Raw genomic sequence first — 21,377 nt, 5'->3', positions numbered from 1 at the left:
TCTACTTTTCCCAGGCAGCCAGTACCAGAACAAGAGGACACAGTCTCAGGCTGCACCAGGGGAGGTTTAGGTTGGATGTTAGGAAGAAGTTCTATACAGAGAGAATGACTGCCCATTGGAATGGGCTGCCCGGGGAGGTGGTGGAGTCACCATCATTGGAGGTGTTCAGGAGGAGACTTGATGGGGTGCTTGGTGCCATGGGTTAGTTGATTAGGTGGGTTGGATTGGTTGATGGGTTGGACACGATGATCTTGAAGGTCTGTTCCAACCTGGTTTTTTATTATTATTATCTAAAGGAAGCATTTCACTGTTCTCAGTTGTTCAGCTGGACTCTGCATCTGCTAAGCAGACTGGTTTGGAAAGTACAAAGGAAAGGTTGCAGGTTTTACCATAACTTAGTTTATTAGGGAAAGACTGTGGATGTTGTTCAGCTGGGCTTTATTAAACCATCTGACACTGTCTCTCACAGCATCCTCCTGGAGAAACTGTCCGCTCAGGGTCTGGACGGGTGGGTGCTTCACCAAGTAAAACATGGCTGGCTGGTTGGACCCAAAGAGTGATGGGGAATGGAGTTAAATCCATTTGGCAACCAATCACAAGTGGTGCTTCCCAGGTCTCTCTTTTGGTGCCAGTTTATCAATGACCTGGAAGAAGGGATTGAGTGCACCATCAGTAAGATTGCAGATGACACCAGACTGGGTAGAAATATTGACCTGTTTGAGGGTAGGAATGCTCTGCAGAGGGATCTGAACAGGCTTGGCCTAGGCTGATTGTATATGGTTTAACAAGGCCAAGTACTGGGTCCTGCACTTGGGTCACAACAACCCCATGAAACACTACAGGCTTGGGGAAGAGTGGCTGGAAAGCTGCTGGCAGAAAAAAACCCAGCAGTGTTGAACATGAGCCAGCAGTTGGCCACCTGGGCATATAAGGCCAACAGCATCCTGGCCTGTATCAGAAATAGTGTGGCAGCAGGAGCAGGGATGTGATCTTGCCCTTGTACTTGGCATTGGCAAGGCCACACCTTGATTACCGCGTTCAGTTTTTGTCTCCTCACTACAAGAAGGACATTGAGGTCCTGGAGCACGTCCAGAGATGGGCCACAAAGCTGGTGAAGGGCCTGGAGAACAAGCTTCAAAAGGAGCACCTGAGGGAATTGAGATTGTTTAGTCTGGAGAATAGGAAGCTGCAGGGAAACCTTATCACTCTCTACAACTACCTGAAAGGAAGTTGCAGTGAGGTGGGTGTTGGTCTCTTCTCCCTAGTATCAAGTGATAACATGAGAGGAAATGGCCTAAAATTGTGCCAGGGAGGTTTAGATTGGATATTAGGAAAAAATTCTTTACTAAAAGCATGGTCAGGCATTGGAACAGGCTGCCCTGGAAGTGCTCAAAAAAATCTGTAGATATGGCACTTTGGGATATGGTTTAATGACCATGGTGGTGTTAGGTTGGCAGATGGGCTTGATGACCTTAGAGGCCTTTTCCAATTGAAACAACTCTATGATTCTATTACAATATGTTGTTCCTGCCTGAAGAGTAAAGTGAGCTTAATCTACTTATTATACAGAACTTTACTGAGGTATAACTATTCCGGTTTTTATCCAAAACCAGTCAATTAGAAAAAAAGAAGGAAAAGTCTAAAGCAAAGGAAAAGGTAGTTTAGTACTTAAAAGTTTTTCCACTGTGCTTTCAGGACAGGTTGGAAAAGAAAAACCCTCCACACCTACTCTTTGACACCCATTCACAGACACCTCCCTAAAAACCTGTTTCTCAAGACATTTGAGAAGTCCCAGAGACCCTACAACTACCAAACTCATGCTCCAACCACAATTAACAATAAATCAATCAGGTGATAGAGCTTTGTTTCAAACCATTTTGGATAACACAGATACTTTTTATGAACCTTCTTTAAAATTGGAATAAAAATGTGGCTTTAGTTACACTATCACACTCCTGTATTTGTAAACTGTGACACTTTCACATAGAATTGTATTACACAGGATTATAGCTACCCCAAAACCAAAAGGTCCCTCGCTGGGTAGTTTTCATTCCATGTGGGATTTTTAAGAGCTGCAGGTATTCAGCTTCTTAAATTCAGAAAGCCTTCATTTCTGTGACATCACTAATGGTCTGAATGGATGCACTACTGGGGAAAAAAAAAGTGTACTATATATTATTAAATGTGTTCACAATAGAGTATCTGGTTTGATTTAACTTTTTTCCACCCCCTTTTAAGCTTTTAAAGTAAGTTTGGAAGTATATATTACACCAAGTAGAAAACAAGCTACTGGGGAGATGCATCTGGAGGGGAACTTCAGCATGATAGCCAGCCTAAGCTATTTTTAGGAATTTTTCTCTCAGGAGTGCAAGACAGTGAATGTTTGCCCAAAGAATTTTACATCCAGGAGGGTTTTTGAAATATGAAAGATACTTTTAAACTATGAAGAGAATTCTAATTTTTGCCTAATATTTAGTAACCTTCAGATACTGTAATTCCACTTCAGATCCTGGAAAAACATTCTGGAGACAAATATTAGTCTACCACTGGATAGTGAAGAGGAGGAACAAAATTACATTTCAAGGGGAAACTCTTAATTAGAGTTACCTTGTACACCTGCATAGCAGTCACCTTCAGTACAGCGTGAGAAAAAGTGTTACACCCCACACAACTGTGTTTATTCTTGCCACCATCAAATTCTGAGTCCAAAAAGCAAGAAGCTGAAGTTTGCTCCCAGGCATATTTATATCACCTTACATTTATGCTACTGTAGTGCAGAAACTAACTTAAACATCCTTAACTTGTTGACTATATATCCCAGGATACCTGAGTCTTTTGAGACATCCCATTGCACTCTAAACCATACCATACAGGACAAAGGAATTCTTCATTGGTGCTCCACTCTTTCAAAGAGTTGAGGTGCTGTGGAACAAACTAGTGGATCGGGTCCTCAGTAGGACCCTGAAAGAAATCTCATTGTATCAAAAAAGAGGTGACCTGTTCTTGCAGGGTGATTCATTTAGGCTGGATGTTAGGAAGAAGTTCTATACAGAGAGAGCGATTGCCCATTGGAATGGGCTGCCTGGGGAGGTGGTGGAATCACTGTCGTTGGAGGTGTTCAGGAGGAGACTTGATGGGGTGCTTGGTGCCATGGGTTAGTTGATTAGGTGGGCTGGATTGGTTGATGGGTTGGACGCGATGATCTTGAAGGTCTCTTCCAACCTGGTCTATTCTATTCTATTCCCATTTCATTTCTGACCTTCTGCAGTCCAACTGACCTTTGCCATTTGGAAAGAAAGCCAAATTGCACAAGATGCAGACTTCAAAGACCTGATCACCAGCCCAGCAAATGAATGCTACTGTGAAGCAGCTTACAAAGTATTATACTAGAAGTGAATATATTTGTTAAACCATTTGGTATGCCAAACCCTTTACCTTGAAGGCTAACCAAAAGTCACATCCTGATCCCACCACAGCAGCTCTTACTTTGCTAAAGCGGAACAAGTTACAAGCCTACAAACAAACTACAACTACTGAAGACCATTTGTAATCCCACTGTTTACCTAGAAGAGCTGTGCTGTGACAGGAGGACACAGACAAGAGGACACAGTCTCAGGCTGCACCAGGGGAGGTTTAGGCTGGATGTCAGAAAGAAGTTCTATACAGAGAGAGTGATTGCCTATTGGAATGGGCTGCCTGGGGAGGTGGTGGAGTCACCATCATTGGAGGTGTTCAGGAGAAGACTTTATGGAGTGCTTGATACCATGGTTTAGTTGTTTAGGTGGGTTGGACGTGATGATCTTTAAGGTCTCTTCCAACCTGGTCTAGTTTATTCTATTCTATTCTATTAGATTGGCACCCTAGGGCCATTGAGTCACTACTCATTGCCACTGCTCTGACATGATTTAACTCAGGAAACGATGGCAAACTACTGACCTCAGTGACATAGGTCCTTTGACAGAAGCCCAGAAAACAGTCTCTGTAACAAGCAGCAGTTGTAGAACTCATGGTTCAGCAGAATAACAGCATCTAAACAAGAGAGGTTTTGGAAGCCAATATGTCTCAAAAGCATCCAGCTTAATGTGTTTTGTGAAGTGGCTGCCATGTTGGGAAGTCTATTTCTTATTGCCCTAGGACTCAAAAGCTCCAATACACTACACAGAAAAAAAAATTGTCACTGAATGCCACAGCTTTTTTATTAGGCCTTTGTAGTAAGATGAGTGGCAGTCATTTCAGGTCAATACCTATGTGCTTCCAATTTGTTTGCAATCTGGTAAACCTAGAGGCTGTTACCTGCTTAATTTTGGACAGAGGTGGTCAGCTGAGATACCTGAACTGGAGCCAGTTCCAAATAATATCATCAACAGGGTACATTCTCTGTGAGCACTTAGAATCCATTTTATTGTTCTGGCAAATACTTGAATCCTCCTCTCAAGACAGAAATTTCCTTCTCCTTAGAGATCCAATTATGGACAAAAGAAGCCTTCCTGACAGAAGATGCTCATGATAGGAAACAATTTTATTACAGAAATATATCCTTAAATCATGAGCTCTACCATCCACATAGCATTGGGATCCCATCAACTACACTGCCAGCACACATGAGGCTGTTTGACCAGGGCCAATCTAATTTCTCAATGCTATTGCAGCAACAGTTTCATTTTCACTCACAGACCTCAAATAAGGTTTGCATTAATCTCTTCTTAACAAAGACATGTTAATTTGGACACAGATAATATACAGAGGATGCTGAGAGTCCTTTGAAAGCCAAACCCACTCAAAAGCTCTAATGTTATAATGCAAGTAAATAACACATAGTAGGAAAGATGGTGCTTACCAGTTTCATTTTATTCACTTGGTATTTTCCACAGCAGTAATGTGTTTTGCAAGTGAAGCAGTTTCCATTACTGACCTTGGCATTCATCAGGACCATACTGTGATTTATATTGAGAATTTCAAGCCTTTATCTGATCTTCCAAATAAATGTAAAATACATAAAACAATTATCCCAGTATAAAATTGAATTTTATCTCTCTGTAACCAGCTTTTGTCTATACTACATATTTCTATGTTTGAATACAATTCAAAATTAATAATAGGTATAATTTATTTTCTGACTTTTCATTATCTTGACATTTTAACAATCTTTTTCTTTATATATACTCAGTCTTAAATGTTATCTAGAGCTTCAACCCCACAGTTCCTTTTTAGACACGTACAATGTGTCTTTCAGAATACCTGTTCAAGGAATAAGCCTGCTAAAAGAACATACTGTTAATTTAGCAGACTAAGAAACAGCATAAAGAAGGAACAGGATTTTGTAACATAGGAAAATAACAGATTAGGAGAGAAAATGTAGCATTGCATGTAAATGATGAGAGAAAAAAAGCCCAAAAGTTACAGTGAAGAATTAGAAGCAGGACTTAGAGTTCTGAAATTGGTTGTCCTGGAAAAACTAAACACACAGTTGAAAATTATAACCAAGTATTTCCACACCCCACCCCCCCCCCCCCCCTTAAAAGGCAGTCACCATAGCATCTTTGAGAGTCTAACCTGGTCTGGTTCATGAAAAAAACACCGACAACACACCAGAAAGCCCAACTCTACTTTACCAAGTAATATTTTGGGCTTAAATGTCAATTATACAAATGCACCTACCTAACTGCTTCATTTCTTAGTGTAATTGATTAACATCATTTCAACCATCCCCAAAGTTTTACAACCTCAGATATACCTATGTGGACTTCAAAAAAAGTCAACTGTGTCTTAAAGTCAAGTTTTCACCACCACACAGGCTCAAGTATACTTTGTACGCAAGTGGAAACTTCTTAAGAAAAGGCTCAGACTCAGAGAAGGCCAGGGAGGAGGGAAAAACAAAACAAAACAAAACCACCCCCACACAAACCCCCAAATAACAACAACAGAAAAACCAACCAACCAAAAATCACAATAAACATTTATTGTCTCCCCGGTGGCAAAAAAGCCTAATTCAGCCATGCTACTTGAATACAAACATTCACACTAAAGCATGAACAAAACATCCCAAAGAGGTTCTGATGGATTGATGCAAAGGGTGGTACAGCTGTATGGGCTGATAGTAAAATTGCCTATTTTCATACAAGGTGAGCAGAAGTCTGAGGCCACAGCCACTGTGCACAGACTGGACACACCAGTGCCACGTGCGCACCAGCAGCAGGATTCCTTCACGTCTGCAAACAAAGCTGATCACTGGCCCTTTGTGATTAGAGTAGGAATGTCATAACCATGGTGGTCCAGACTGTTATGAGTCAAAACAATGCATCCCAAAACGAGTGGCCCTTGGTCTGAAGTGGCTGTGGTCAGGATGAGGCATGTTAGGAAGCAGTCCCTCAAATACCTTGTGATAAACGCATGTGGAGAAAATAACACGAAAGAACACTGGAGTCAACTGAATAAAAGGTTAAAGAAAATAAACAATATTTTTGCAGCTTAGCATTTATTTGTGAACTGCTGGTGCAACTCTATGCTTGACAGAAAAGCTATGAGGCTTTTGGTAGCTTGACAAGACAATCTGCAAGCTTGAATGAAATGTTCAGCTTAAGGAATTAGAATAAATCTGATGACTGATGTGCTACTGAACATGACAGACTGTCATCTGTTTTGAACAGGATCTCGGTAGGATGTACTGAAAGCAAATTTTTTTCCATTACCTTAAACATACCAAGATATATTCCAATGAATTCTGGCTAACCTGTTAAGACAAAAGATCTTCTCAAACTCTTGCCATTTCAATAAAATAATGAAATAGCCATTCAGCTTACTTGCATAATTAATTCATACTGATACTGTACTTGTGATTAATTTACATCCAATTCACAAAAGCATACAACAAAAGCAATTACTCTTACTTTCCAAATTAACTACAGATAGAAGCAATAAGCAACCAAAGCAGTTTATCCGAGCCATATTCATACTTAGAATTTCATATACAAGCTGTGTGGTGCAGCAGACATGCTGGAGGGAAGGGAGGCTGGAGAGGTGGGCACAAGCCAACCTCACGAGGTTCAATAAGAGCAAGTGCAGGGTCCTGCATCTGGGTCGAGGCAATCCCAGGCACAAATACAGGCTGGGCAGGGACTGGCTGGAAAGCAGCCCTGAGGAGAGAGACTTGGGGGTGCTGGTGGACAAAAAGCTCAACATGAGCTCTCAGTGTGCACTTGCAGCCCGCAAAGCCAATCAGCTCCTGGGCTGCATCAGGAGAAGTGTGGCTAGCAGGTCGAGGGAGGTGATCCTCCCCCTCTACTCAGCTCTGGTGAGACCCCATCTGGAGTACTGTGTCCAGTTCTGGAGCCCCTATTACAAGAGGGATATGGAGGTGCTGGAACGTGCCCAGAGAAGGGCCATGAGAATGATCAGAGGGCTGGAGCACCTCTCCTATGAGGACAGGCTGAAGGAGTTGGGGCTGTTCAGTCTGGAGAAGAGAAGGCTCCGAGGTGACCTCATTGTGGCCTTCCAGTATCTGAAGGGGGCCTACAAGAAGGCTGGGGAGGGACTTCTCAGGATCTCAGGTAGTGATAGGACTAGGGGGAATGGAATGAAGCTGGAGGTGGGAAGATTCAGGCTGGATGTGAAGAGGAGGTTCTTCACCATGAGAGTGGTGAAACCCTGGAATGGGTTGTCCAGGGACGTGGTTGAGGCCCCATCCCTGGAGGTGTTTAAGCCCAGGCTGGATGAGGCTCTGGCCAGCCTGATCTAGTGTGGGGTGTCCCTGCCTATGGCAGGGGGGTTGGAACTAGATGATCCTTGTGATCCCTTCCAACCCTGACTGATACTATGAGATTGGTTGTCTGTTATCAAATCAAGTAAACACATTCTTAATTGATTGGAAGAATATTCTAGTGGTTACCTTTTTCACATTTCCAGATTTCATATAAAAGTAAGCATTCTTCAACAGCTTTTTGAAATCAATAAAGACTCATCAACAAAAGTCTTGCAGTCAAATAGCACTGCAACAGATAGCTAGGGATAGATTGAAAACCACAAACTTCAGTTTTAATCTGGTCAAATCCTGGAAAGCAGTTAAAAAGCCTAACATGTTATTTTAAATGTATACATAGATACACTTACATGAACAATGTAAAACAAGCTAAAAATCCTTGGAAGGCAATTTATGCTACTTTAAACAATACAAGTGTCAAAACTTTGTCAATATCCAGGCTCAAATGGAAATATCCTTCCTCTATCAGAGTTCCTGTAGGAATTAGTGAGGTGCTTTACCATCTTCCTTATTCTGGAAATAACTCAAATCTGTCCTACAAACAAAAAATAAGGGAAAATGGATTCTGTGACATCTACCTGGAATCTGTGCCTTAGATATAGGGAATGGACAAAACTGCTCATTTGTGGCTAAAGAGCAGTAACATCAGTTTGAATTACACTGCATCTACAAAGCTGAATAGGGACGCCAGCACAACTCTCCAACTTGCACAATCCGCTTCCAATGGGAAGTAAGAATCTAACTACTAAAGTCATTCCAGAACAGGCTGTGTCACAGATGCACACCACTTGACATATTGATATTGTGTGAATTTCCCTCATAGTTGGCTGACTTATGCTTAGCTAAAATTTTATACCACGCATTTGTAAGGAAGAACAACCCATATTGTTCAGCTCTTAAACGTCAGTATTAGACTAATTTACCTTGTGAGCTTCCCTTTCTGCTATACAACAGCACCACAGTGGTAATAAGCCCAGCAGAAAACCTATTCCTAGGCACAGGACAGACTGCAAGTACATACTACATGCATTTTATTGCCAGAACAGAGAATTAGGATTTTGAAAGATGCTTTGCATTAGAGCTAGTGAGCTTATGTTTCTGAATGTTAAACTAGGAATACTAAAGTTTCACCCAGCCTTGATGCTAGGGCACAGATTTAAGCTATGAAAAGTTCAAGGTCTTCAGAGAAAAACTGTTTGCAAGTTAGACTGCAACAGTCTAGGTGTCCCATGTCCCCTCTGTTTCCACGGAGAAGACCAATAAATCTTCTTCTGTCAGTTGTGTCATAGTTGACTGACACAGGAGATCAGAAGCCTCTGCAAAAACCTAATGATTTGCTCTATTTTGCAGGAGTGCTTTACAAGGCTCAGTTCCCATTACCTCCTTCCCCACTCAATATTGCTGGTTAACAAAAAATTACAAACTATAGCAGTGATGAAATCTCATGCTACAGGCAACTATCAGTAGGTCTTTCAGGTACCCTATACCATCAGGAGAAAAATCTATTACTTCTGCTTATATCAGAATTAGAAACTAATCTGCTTCAGTTACCACCTGAGATCTTTTGGATCAAGAGAAATGGAACCAGAGCCTACAAGCTCTGATTCTTCCTAAAGCTTTTCACAGCTGTTAGCTCTACACCCAAGGATCAGTGCTGGGCCCCATGCTCTTTAATATTGTCAGTGATGATCTGGATGAGGGCATTGAGTCCATCATCAGTAAATTTGCAGACGACACCAAGCTGGGGGCAGCAGTTGATCTGCTGGAGGGTAGAGGGGCTTTGCAGAGGGACCTCAACAGGCTGGACAGATGGGCAGAATCCAATGGTATGAGATTTAATACATCTAAGTGCCGGATTCTGCACATTGGCCACAGCAACCCCATGCAGTGCTACAGGCTGGGGTCAGAGTGGCTGGAGAACAGCCAGGCAGAGAGGGACCTGAGGGTACTGGGTGATGATAGGCTGAACATGAGCCTGCAGTGTGCCCAGGCGGCCAAGAGGGCCAATGGCATCCTGGCCTGCATCAAGAACAGTGTGGCCAGCAGAAGCAGGGAGGTCATTCTGCCCCTCTACACTGCACTGGTTAGGCCACACCTCGAGTACTGCGTCCAGTTCTGGGCCCCTCAGTTTAGGAAGGATGTTAACTTGCTGGAACAAGTCCAGAGAAGGGCAACAAAGTTGGTGAGAGGTTTGGAACACAAGCCCTATGAGGAGTGGCTGAGGGAGCTGGGGTTGCTTAGCCTGAAGAAGAGGAGACTCAGGGAAGACCTTATTGCTCTCTACAACTACCTGAAGGGGGGTTGTAGACAGGCAGAGGTTGGTCTCTTCTCCCAGGCAACCAGTACCAGAACAAGAGGACACAGTCTCAGGCTGCACCAGGGGAGGTTCAGGCTGGAGGTTAGGAAGAAATTCTACATGGAGAGTGATTGGCCATTGGAATGGGCTGCCTGGGGAGGTGGTGGAGTCACCATCACTGGAGGTGTTTAGGAAGAGACTTGATAGGGTGCTTGGTGCCATGGTTTAGTTGATTAGGTGGTGCTGGATGACAGGTTGGACACAATGATTTTGAAGGTCTCTTCCAACCTGGTTTATTCTATTCTATTCAGACCTCAGATTCTTCCCTAAAGCTTATCAAAATTGTTCGCTCTGTGTCTCTGATTCTTCCCTGAGTCAAAACATCAGGCCTCAACAACCTCTGCTAGTCAACATAGGTTACACTGCTAAATGCTTCAGGCACTATGTAAGATCTCTCAAAAGAATCAGGTGCTGATACATAAGGAAAGCTGAATACACAGAGGTGGTCTCTTTCTTCAGGGCAACTGCCAAATTCAGCTGACGCATCAAGCACAAAAAACCATTTGTTATCAGTCACTTAATCAGGATGTTCTCCATGTACTGGCAGGTGCAAGACTTGGCATATCTGTCTCTTGGTTAATTAAACAATATTTTAAGGTCAAGTTTAATGAAGACTGGCCTTTTTCCCCCCACCTTCTAATGACCAGTAAACCAGCCATGTTGATTATACTACTCATTTCATGTTTCATACAAGACCATTAACCTCCTCTTTTGCTTCTAACGGCAAACATTCACTGGAATGTCATTTTCTCAACATTTTGTCTCCTCAGCAATAACCTGTATTTCATTGAAAGCTCTACTGTTAAACATTTTCAGTCCCCTTCTCCCTTTGCCCAGGTGGCCAAGAAGGTCAATGGCATCCTGGCCTGTATAAGGAACAGTGTGGCCAGCAGGAGCAGGGAGGGCATTCTGCCCCTGTACTCAGCACTGGTTAGGCCACACCTTGAGTACTGTGTCCAGTTCTGGGTCCCTTAGTTTGGGAAAGATGTTGACCTGCTGGAATGTGTCCAGAGAAGGGCAACAAAGCTGGTGAGGGGTTTGAAGCACAAGCCCTGTGAGGAGAGGCTGAGGGAGCTGTGGTTGCTTAGCCTGGAGACGAGGAGGCTCAGGGGTGACCTTATTGTAATCTACAGCTACCTGAAGGGAGGTTGTAGCCAGGTGGGGGCTGGTCTCTTCTCCCAGGCAACCAGAACCAGAACAAGAGGACACAGTCTCAAGCTGTGCCAAGGGAGGTTTAGGCTGGATATTAGGAAGAAATTATTCATAGAAAGAGTGATTGGCCATTGGAATGGGCCGCCCAGGGAGGTGGTGGAGTCACCATCACTGGAGGTGTTTACGAAGAGACTGGATGGGGCACTTGGTGCCATGGCTTAGTTGATTAGATGGTGTTGGGTGATAGGTTGGATGCAATGATCTCAAAGATCTCTTCCAACCTGGTTAATTCTACTCTATTCTGCTCCCCAAAGAAATGTCCTTTAACAAGAATATAAACTAAAACTCTGTAGCTATTTCTTTGAGAGGGGAAAGAGTGCTAAATTGTATAAACACTGTAGTAAAAAAAAGACAGTCTTCTAAAGCTCCCTTTTGGTGCTAGTATCACTGCTTTTAGTAGTAACTAAATAAATATTCCAATAACACAAAAGTATGACAACTCTAAAGATGGCTTAAAATAAAAAGGCCTGATGATTTTCAAACAAACTAAAGATGGCTTAAGAATAGAATTAAACAGGTTGGAAGAGATCTTTGAGATGGAGTCCAACCTATCATCCAACACTATCTAATCAACTAAACCATGGCACCAAGCACCCTATCAAGTCTCTTCCTAAACACCTCCAGGGATGGCGACTCCACCACCTCCCAGGGCAGCCCATTCCAATGGCTAACAACTCTCTGTGAAGAACTTTCTCCTCCTATCACACTCAGTAATAGAAACATGGGTAAAGCAATAAGGAGGGGTGTGATTTGTGTTCCAAAGCATCTGTTGCTCTGAGACTAGCTAGGCATTGGTATGCTGAGAGAGTTGGGGCTGTTCAGGCTGGAGAAAAGGTGGATCTGGAGAGACCTTACAGGAGCCTTCCAGGACCTGAAGTGGGCCTGTTACAAGAAAGCCAGGAAGGGACTTTCTACAAGGGCTTGTAGCGATAGGATGAGAGGGAATGGCTTTACACTTGAGAAGGGTAAATTTAGACTAGAAATTAGGAAGAAATTCTTTACAGCGATGGTGGAGAAACACTGGAACTGGTTGCCCAGGGAGGTCATGAGTCCCCACTCCCTGGAGGTGTTCAAGGCCAGGTTGGATGGGGCATTGAGCAACCTGATCTAGTGGAAGGTGTCCCTGCCCCTGCTATGGGAGTGGAACTAGATATTCTTTAAGGTCCCTTCCAACCCACACCATTCCATGCTTGCGGGTAGGAGGTGGAGAGACACTAACTTCCCCCCTCCCCCCAGTCCATTCTTTCCCCTTCATTAAAACTTATCTTGAACAGTGAGTTTTCTCACTTCTGCTTACCCGCTGGGGGTAGTGTGCAAGCAAACAGCTGCTAGCCAGGGCCAACCCACCACAGGACTGTTTTGCTTTTCTCCTTCCAAAGCACAAGGATGTTCATAGTTGTGATTTGTGTTTGTTTTTTCAAAATCCACTGAAGCTGCAAGAGTTTGGAATCCTATCAGCTCCCTTTCCAACGTGCAAGTAGTACTTGGGTTTGCATGGCTGGAATGCTACTACAGTTTGCTGCGTGCTGTGTTAATAAAAATCTGCAAACCACAAGCAAATGTGACCACTAACCATTAAAACAAATAAAGCAAACCAAATGAGACCATTCCAGCAAGATTTAACTTATTTGTCATAAATGCTTTCACGATCTCATTCTTAACCTCATTTCCTAACATCTGAATGCCAGTTTCACATGCATAATCAACTGCAGGCACAAATGCATTCCCAAAGATTATTTCAGACTGCAACTTAGCTCAGTATTCATATAACCACCAAAGAAACCTGCAGGCTTTAAGAATGAGTTCATTTTTTCTTTTGGGATATAAAGAGCTTCACAGGAGCGTTACTGCACAGAAGTATTAACCAGAGCGAGAACACCAGGGACCCACACCCTTCCTATTGTTTTGAAATGTAAACATTAAGCCATCTACAATTTCAAATAAGAAATGCAGGGTATATGTTACAGAGATTATGTACCTGTTACCACCACAGAACAATCCTCACCTGGCAGATTTTTCATGTATATACTTCATTGGCACAAACACAACGAAAGCTCCCCCAGCAAGACCAAGTCCACTCCATCAGTTAGTTGAGCTGTGTAACACAGCACTGGATTGAGGGTGTGGACACACACCATGCAAAGGGGGGGAACACATAAGGCTAGTTATTGCTGATTTGGAAGTTATGAGCTGCATTATGGAACAAATTTAATTACTCAAAAAATATATTCAAAATAATCAGCAGTTAGCATTAGTGAGAAACAACAGAAAACATCTCGAAACCTAAATCTTAAAGGGAAATGATTCTATTTTGTTTATTCAGAGCTTCCTGCAGGCACTGTTTTGGTGTTCACAACCAGGATCTGCCTACCCACAAGTAGCTGACCCAGAAAGAGGCTGAAAAGGGAAATGAGTTGTCATACTTGCAGCACTCTAGAACATACATGAGTATTCCGCCCAGTTGTCTGCCTCCCATGAACACCACAAAACCGTCTCTGAGCATCTTGGCACATGGTCACTGCCTTCGCTTGCACAGATAATTCTAAACGTTTAGTTTTAAAACCACATTAGTTTATTACACATAAATGAAATATACTACAGGTAGGCTCTCAAGAAATCTCTCCTGCCTTGCTCTCGATAGGGAAGCTGCCACTAGTCCCACCAGCCTGTTTAAGGCTGGCTGCTGGCACAGGGCTCCATCTACTGGTTTGTGATCCTGCACACCCAGGATATTCAGAAAACACTGCTGGTTCAGAAGAAAACAGTCAGCCTGATGCATGCACTCACATATGCTAAGTGCAAAAGGTTGTATGTGTATGAAATCATTTATTATCCTTCAACATTTCTAAGCTGCATCTCAAAAACTGTTCTAAAGAACCTCCATTTTTCTGTAAGAAATATGTGACTGTACAGTCCCAATCCAGATGTTAAGCTTTATTCTTCCTTCTCAAAGCAAGCAAATAAGCAAACACAAATAATATGGAAAAACTACCGAGAATTGCCTTGTATCTGCACAGTTTAAGACATCAGAGATGGTCTTATTTTTCTTTAGAATAAGGACATTCCTCAAATACACAGAAACAAAACCATTCCTATAGGAGACAGCCATCAGTTTTCATCAAGGGTATTTCTGCCACTGCAGCAACTGCAGCTCATGCAGCTGTAGCATGTCTAACTTTAAAGATAAAAATCGGTTACTGCTGTCATATGCAGCATTTCTCAAATTGAGAACACTTGACTCACTAACCTCACTCTGCCTTCAATTCATATTTGACAGCAAAAAAAAAAAAAAAAGAGGAGTTATCTTTTCTTCCCCAGGACTCTCTGTGCCCATCAGCCAAGCCTATTGAGCTCAGGCTGCAGAAGAGAGGCTGGAATATAACACAGCAGTAGTGCTACCACTTCTGTGCAGCAGTTCAGGTAGCTACCTCAGCTTGGTCTGGACAAGTTTTACTGTGGCGACTGTGGAGCAACAACTGTGAAGTTAGTGCCTGCCCAAGCATCAGCCACATTTAGGTGGCAAGGGTCAACAAATGACTGATCATTTACCCCAATTCTGTTCTCCAAGGCATATCTAGCAAGGTCAGCAGCTAACATAAAACAGTGCAGGAAGAGAACAGTGATCTCCCTAAACCCTCTCAAATGCTTTTCTTTAAACACCCTGCCCTACACCCAACACCATGTTGATAGCAGCTAAGTGGGAGTCAGTACTGTCAGAGGCACAAGAGCAATGGGGTCAGGAGAAGGTAATCATGAAACTACCCACATCCTTCATACTGCTCCTATATGTGGGAAAATACCAAAATATTTTAGCCAGGAACACCTGGTAACAACCAACAGATGGTTGGCACAAGAAGGCAGGAATGGAGAGAGGAGTACTAAAAACCAGGGCTGTATGGAGTATCTTATAAGGCAGAGAGAACTGGTGAATGAAGACACCAGTGAATTTATTGACCCCCACCTCCTGGGGCTCAATTTTCCCAGTTTAGCTTGCCCCTTTAAAACAATAGTTGAAGAGACTAATGGACATCTACAATGAACTTGCGTGACACCATGAATGAGCATCAGATTCACAGATTGGTAGGGGTTGGAAGAGACCTCTGGAGATCATCTAGTCCAATCCCCCTGCTAAATTTTCCTTAGCTTGAAAGAAAACCAAATTTAAAACTCCAAGGTAGCTTTTCACTTGCTAAACTGAAATTTTAATCAAGATGCATTTTAAAATACAATGGAGCAGGACTATGGGGGTGCTGATGTCCCTTTAAGGAGAAAGGACATCAATGCTGGCTACACTCGAGAAGGATATAGGTGTGGAACTACATCCTTTTTCATCATACATAGTCAGGTGCAGACAGAAAAGTTTAACTTCAAGATTCCTGCGGTCTAATGAAAATAAATACCATTACAAACAGATCCAAGAATACAGACTTGTTAAATACTGTTTGTTTTTCTTCAGATAGAGAGCATGGGAATGGAGACATTTAACTACTTCAAGACTAATTTTTCACTCTATCTTAAATTGTTTGCACTGTCAGCAAGCTCATGATATCCTGACAGCTACTAAAGGAAAACAACAACAACCACCAAAAAAAAAAGTGGGGAAAACAAGGAGCTAGCACCTAGGAAAATAGATTTAAATTGATATCAGAGTATTTGATTGCCCAACTCTGCTTACACTAAGCAACTGAATGCCTGTATTACTACCTGGATCATTAATCTAGTAATACCTATAATAAAAATTAAAAATCAGAAAACATTTCTATTGCCCTTTAGTGACAGGACCAGAGGCAATGGCTTCAAACTAGAGAAGCTCACACTTACATTGGATATTAGGAACAGGTTCTTTATTATAAGGGTGGTAGAACACTGGAACAGGTCGCCCAGGGAGGTGGTTGGGTCCCATCCCTGGCCATACTCAAAGCGGGGCATGACAGGGCTCTGGGCAGCCTGATCTAGCTGAGGATGCCCCTGCTGACTGCAGAGGGCGTTGGACTAGATGACCTTCAGAGGTCCCTTCCAACCCAGACCATTTTATGATGTAAACATATTTAGCCTGGTGTATTAAAATCTGAAACAATGCACAGTAATATTTCTAACAGTGTAAATGCTTTGCAAAAAAAGAGAAATATTTAAATACTTTTCATTCCCTACATATCAACTGCCATGCCTTGGAGAGTTCCAGTCCCTTTTCCCAAGCCAGTCTAAACTTATTACCATTCATCTGCTAAATTTACAACTAATGATCATTTCTAGTTCTAGAGTAATTCATATAAACACATCCAACTGTGATGCTATTTTTCAGCACTAAATACTCCCTTTACAAGGGAACATTTTTATTTATAAGCTAAATACAAAGAGACTACTATACTAGTAAATTTGAACACCACCATTAAAAATTGAGTCTGTTTGCTTCAGGTACAACAATCTTTGATCCCGTGTTAAATTCCCTTACGGCAGAGCATCACACAACATTTTCAGCCCGGTTCCAATTCATTCCACAAACTCTGACAGGAACTGCCACCCCCTCCCTTCAAAGAGCTAATCAATAACCAAGCATTTTAATCCTCCTTTGTCCTAATACTACATTACTGAAGCAGATTAGATTTTTCTAATTTATTTCACACTTAACATTTAAATTAGCACATAGCTAGCTGGAATATTACTATTTAAATGAACGTATAACTTAAAGATCAAATCCGGTCTTCAACAGATTTACATAAAAGGACAGAAAGGATAACATTTGTCTACCAGCATGTTATGTGAATCTCCTTAACTCAATTTACTATGGATTTCATGGTGCAAAAATTAATGCCCTCCAGGAGCTGAATTCATTACCAATTATTTCTTCCATGCCTGCAGTGTAATCCCACACTGCTGTGACCTATGGAAGTTTTGCCTTTTGCTTACAGGGAAGTTGGATCTGTTCTTTGGTTTGCTACTCTAGCAAGTGACACTGAGCAAAATGACACTACTGATTTTAATAAGGAAAAGATAATGAGCCACTATTAAGTATTTCTTCCCCTGCTAAAACTGAGAGCAACATATTGATGATCATGCTAACTACCTATAAAGTTTCCAACAGAAATATATGCCTTTTCCAAAAGGAATTTCCAGAAAACACTCCAGCAACTATAATGGCAAGTAGCCTGTGGAGTCACTCTCTGACCCTACTCAGCCCTTCATCCCTTTCCCTACCCCAGAAACCACGGAAACATCCTTCCAAGTCATCTGGCATATGATCTGGGGCATCACACTGAACTTGCAGCACATGTACAAATAGCCTTCCACTGGGCTCTGATGATTAAAAAAAACCCAAACAAACAGAAACAGCGTTGACTACAGGTCACAGGTGTCACAACTCAAGCTTTCAAAATAATTCACTGAACCACTGAGTTTTAATTCCTCTGAAAAGCATGAAACAAAATCTGACAATGAATTTGACAAGGCTCAGCCAAGAGTAATGGTGCACAGCAAATACAACAGGCTGTTCTCATGTATAGTTGATGTTCAGTAACATAAAGTAGAAAGCCATAAGAGAGAGCATTCACCAATGCCACCACTGGCAAAACAGATTTGACTTGTGGAAATTAGTTTAATTTACCAGAATAGGAAAATGAGAAATAACCCTAAATCTTAACAACATCATCATTCCCCCAGCCCTCTCTTCCTCCTGATCTTGCCTTCAAATTTTCTCTACCTTCTCACCCTGAGTGGCACAGGGAAACAGTGAACAGGGGTTGCAGTTGGTTTATCACATATCATCTCTGCTGCTCCTTCCTCCTTAGAGGAAATACTCCTAATACTCATCCTCTGCTCCAGAATGGGGTCCCTCCCTCATGAATGTCTCCAATGTGAGTCCTCCCCATGGGCTACAGGTCTCCAAAAACTACTCCAGTGCAGGTCTCTTCCATGGGCTGTAGTCCTTCCTGAACAGACTGCTCCAGTATGGGTCCCCCACAGGGTCACAGGTCCTGCCAGGAGCCAGTTCCAGCATACGCTACGCCCAGAGTTACAACCTTCTTCTGGCACATCCACCTGCTCTGGTGTGGGGTCCTCCACAAGCTCCAGGGGACTATCTGCTCCACCATCAACTTCCATGGACTGCAGGGGCACAGCCTGCCTCACCATGGTCTTCACCATGGGCTGCAGGGGAATCCCTGCTCTGGCTCCTGGAACATCTTGTCCCCCTCCTTTACTGATCTTGGTGTCTGCAGAGTTGTTTCTTTCAAATACTCACTCTTCTCTTCAGCTGGAATTGTACAGATTTTTTTTTACCTCTTCTTACATGTTATCACAAAGGTGTAACCAATGTCACTGGTAAGCTCAGCCTTGGCCAGCAGTGGGCTGCCATTGATTCTATAGGACATCAGGGAAGCTTCTATCAGCTAATCACTGAAGCCACCCCTGTAGCCCCCCAGCTATAAAGACTTTGTCACAGAAACCCAAATATACATATAAAATAATTTCAACATTCTAATACATAATATTATTTAATATACCAATGGCCACCACTGCATAAACTGCCAGTTTGCATTTCAACCTGTCCTTAACAAGCAGAAGACCATACCAAGAAACACCACAGGAAACAGAAGTTATTATTCCTGTACTATGGCTTATGAGGCTAGCAGGCAGCACAACAACCATCCTATCATTTAAGCTGGTGGCTCAAAGCAGCAGAGAGTAACCTCAAATGAGGATACAGGCTGGTGGTTTCCATAGCTGTATCTATCCTAGAAATAAGGGTTTGACACTATTTCCCTTCAAAACGATTTTATTTTAAAATGAAAAGGCAAAAGCCTGCAATAATACTTTCAGGACTACCTGCCAGTTCCAGCTGCAGTTCAATCTGTTAATAGACTGCAGCGCATTGTAGGCCAGTTGTTTGTTTCAGAATGTGGCAGTTTTAGGCTGTGTCTAGGAAGTAAGTTTCAAAATATCTGCTGCCCAAAGATGTAAAGTGAGAAAGCCTCTGCATAGACTTGAGAGATCTGCACTGAAGTGAACATCAACTCAGATCAGCGATTCACGGTTTAAAAACCATTCCACAGTCTGCATGCTGCCATGGCTGTGCCATTTTGCCATATGTCTGACAGACTAAAAACATTAGGTAGCAAAAAGATTCATTAGGATCTCTCTCAAGTTCACACAACTGATTTTACACAAAACTGATAATCAGGCAGGATGTTCTCTCCCTCCACCCTCAGCTCATGTGTATCTTCTTGCTTTCAATTCTAGTGAATAATTTAATGACTTCCCACACAGAATTTCCAAGCCTGCATTTTCTCTCTCCCGTTAACACTTCCATGCAAGCTCTGAAAACTTCCTTGCACTTTTACATAGAATACATACATACATAGAATAAATCAGGTTGGAAGAGACCTTCAAGATCATCACATCCAACCCATCAACCAATCCAACACGCCTAATCAACTAAACCATGGCACCAAGCACCCCATCAAGTCTCCAAACATAGTCTTAGAAACATAGGCACCCTCAAAAACTAAAATCCCCAACAAACTGTGCAAAGATAGATCCAGGCCATGGGACATCAGCACTGTTACTCCTATTTCTGCCAGTAATACAATATATTGAGTTCGTCTTGCTGCAAGAGAAACAGTAAGCTGGACAAACTGCTCGGTTCCTTACTGATCAAGCAAAGAAGGTAACACCATAATAATGCATTTCCATTGCAGTATCATCTAGAATGACTTCTAACAGGCAGAGAGAGAGAAACAAAATGCAAAGAACAAAAGTAACATTTTCTCCAAAACAGGCAAACTAATAATTAAAAGGGAAATTGGGTGAGTACAGAAACAAAGGGGAAGAAATCTAATTATTTATCACATTAAAACTAGGGCACAGATCTTTAAAATTTCATTAGCTACTCAATAGTATTGGACAGAGTAGTCTCCATTACAAACTGTAATGGAGATCAGGCTCTACAGAGCTTGTGGTATCGCTATACGAAAACCTGTAATAACCACAAAAAGGGTATACACATCTAAGGCAGTATATAATCTCCTTGATTTGAGGATAAGGTTTGAGCCTTATCCCTCTAAGCATTCAGAAGAAAATAAACAAACAAACAAACAAACAAACAAAACCAACAAACATTTAATTTAGTGAAGAAATACCCAGGAGGGAAAAACAGGTATTCTGTTACTGTAGGTCCTTTGGCCAGGTAGATTTACCAAGTCTCACTGATAATGCTGTCACTGCAAGTATTAAGATGCAGCAGTGACTGCCTAACTTCAAAACTCTGCCTCCTTCCCCCAAAACTTGCAGCAGTACATGTCCCTACTTTTTCAAGTCCTGTATAGAATTATACCTTCAGTCCCTCTCTTGAATTTCCATACTGCAAACAGAACTACAGTAACTTTTCCTTTGCTGGCCAGGCAAGGACAAGTTCATCATTTTCAAGACCCTGAAATCAACGCTGATCCCTGTACTGGTGACTGGCAGAAGAGCTTGTAGCTACTGTGCTGATGGTGCATCACTGGTATATACAGCTCAGTGTCAAACATCTCATACAGCTGAAGGACACTGTTGTGAAGGATTACGTTTTGCATACTTAAAGGAAAAATAAAACAAAACTACTACAGAGCATAGCATGTTTACTTTAACTGTTACAACTTGGTTTAGCTCTTGCCAAACCTCAGGAGATGTTTTGGTTAGCACCACAATATGTTTAAATATTGAGGTTGAAAGTTGTATATTTCCAGAGCAAAATTATCCAACAACAGATACTCCAGGACAGGTACAAGAAAAAAGCAAACACATCACAGCATTTCCCTAGGACCCACAGGTCCCACAACCTCCAGAACTTACAGGTCTGAGATCTGCTAAGCCAGAAGCGCATTGCTGTAGTTAACCAGCTTTTCTTCCTAAAGCACTAAAGCACTGCAACTGAAGGCTGTTCTAACAGCAGTTAGAACTCACTGAAATACTAAAAGAGACACTATGCCACTCTAGGGTGCTCTGAATTGCCAAACTCAGCATGAGCAAACTCCTGCAGCCCCCAGCTCAAATCATTTCAAGTTCCTGAAGTTATAT

General features: G+C 42.2%; 1 protein-coding gene across 2 annotated transcripts in view; it reads right to left on the bottom strand.

The window, feature by feature from the left end:
- Positions 1 to 21,377, bottom strand: part of MIPOL1 (mirror-image polydactyly 1) — a 224,678-nt gene that overhangs the window by 202,168 nt on the left and 1,133 nt on the right. The gene's annotated exons all lie outside the window — the stretch shown is intronic.

Source organism: Melanerpes formicivorus, unplaced genomic scaffold, assembly GCF_026170545.1.
Source record: "Melanerpes formicivorus ecotype bairdi unplaced genomic scaffold, bMelFor1.0.p_v2 SCAF_90, whole genome shotgun sequence".
NCBI classification, from domain to species: domain Eukaryota; kingdom Metazoa; phylum Chordata; class Aves; order Piciformes; family Picidae; genus Melanerpes; species Melanerpes formicivorus.
The sequence above is the reverse complement of the archived record's forward strand: the minus strand, read 5'-3'. Positions and strand labels throughout refer to the sequence as shown.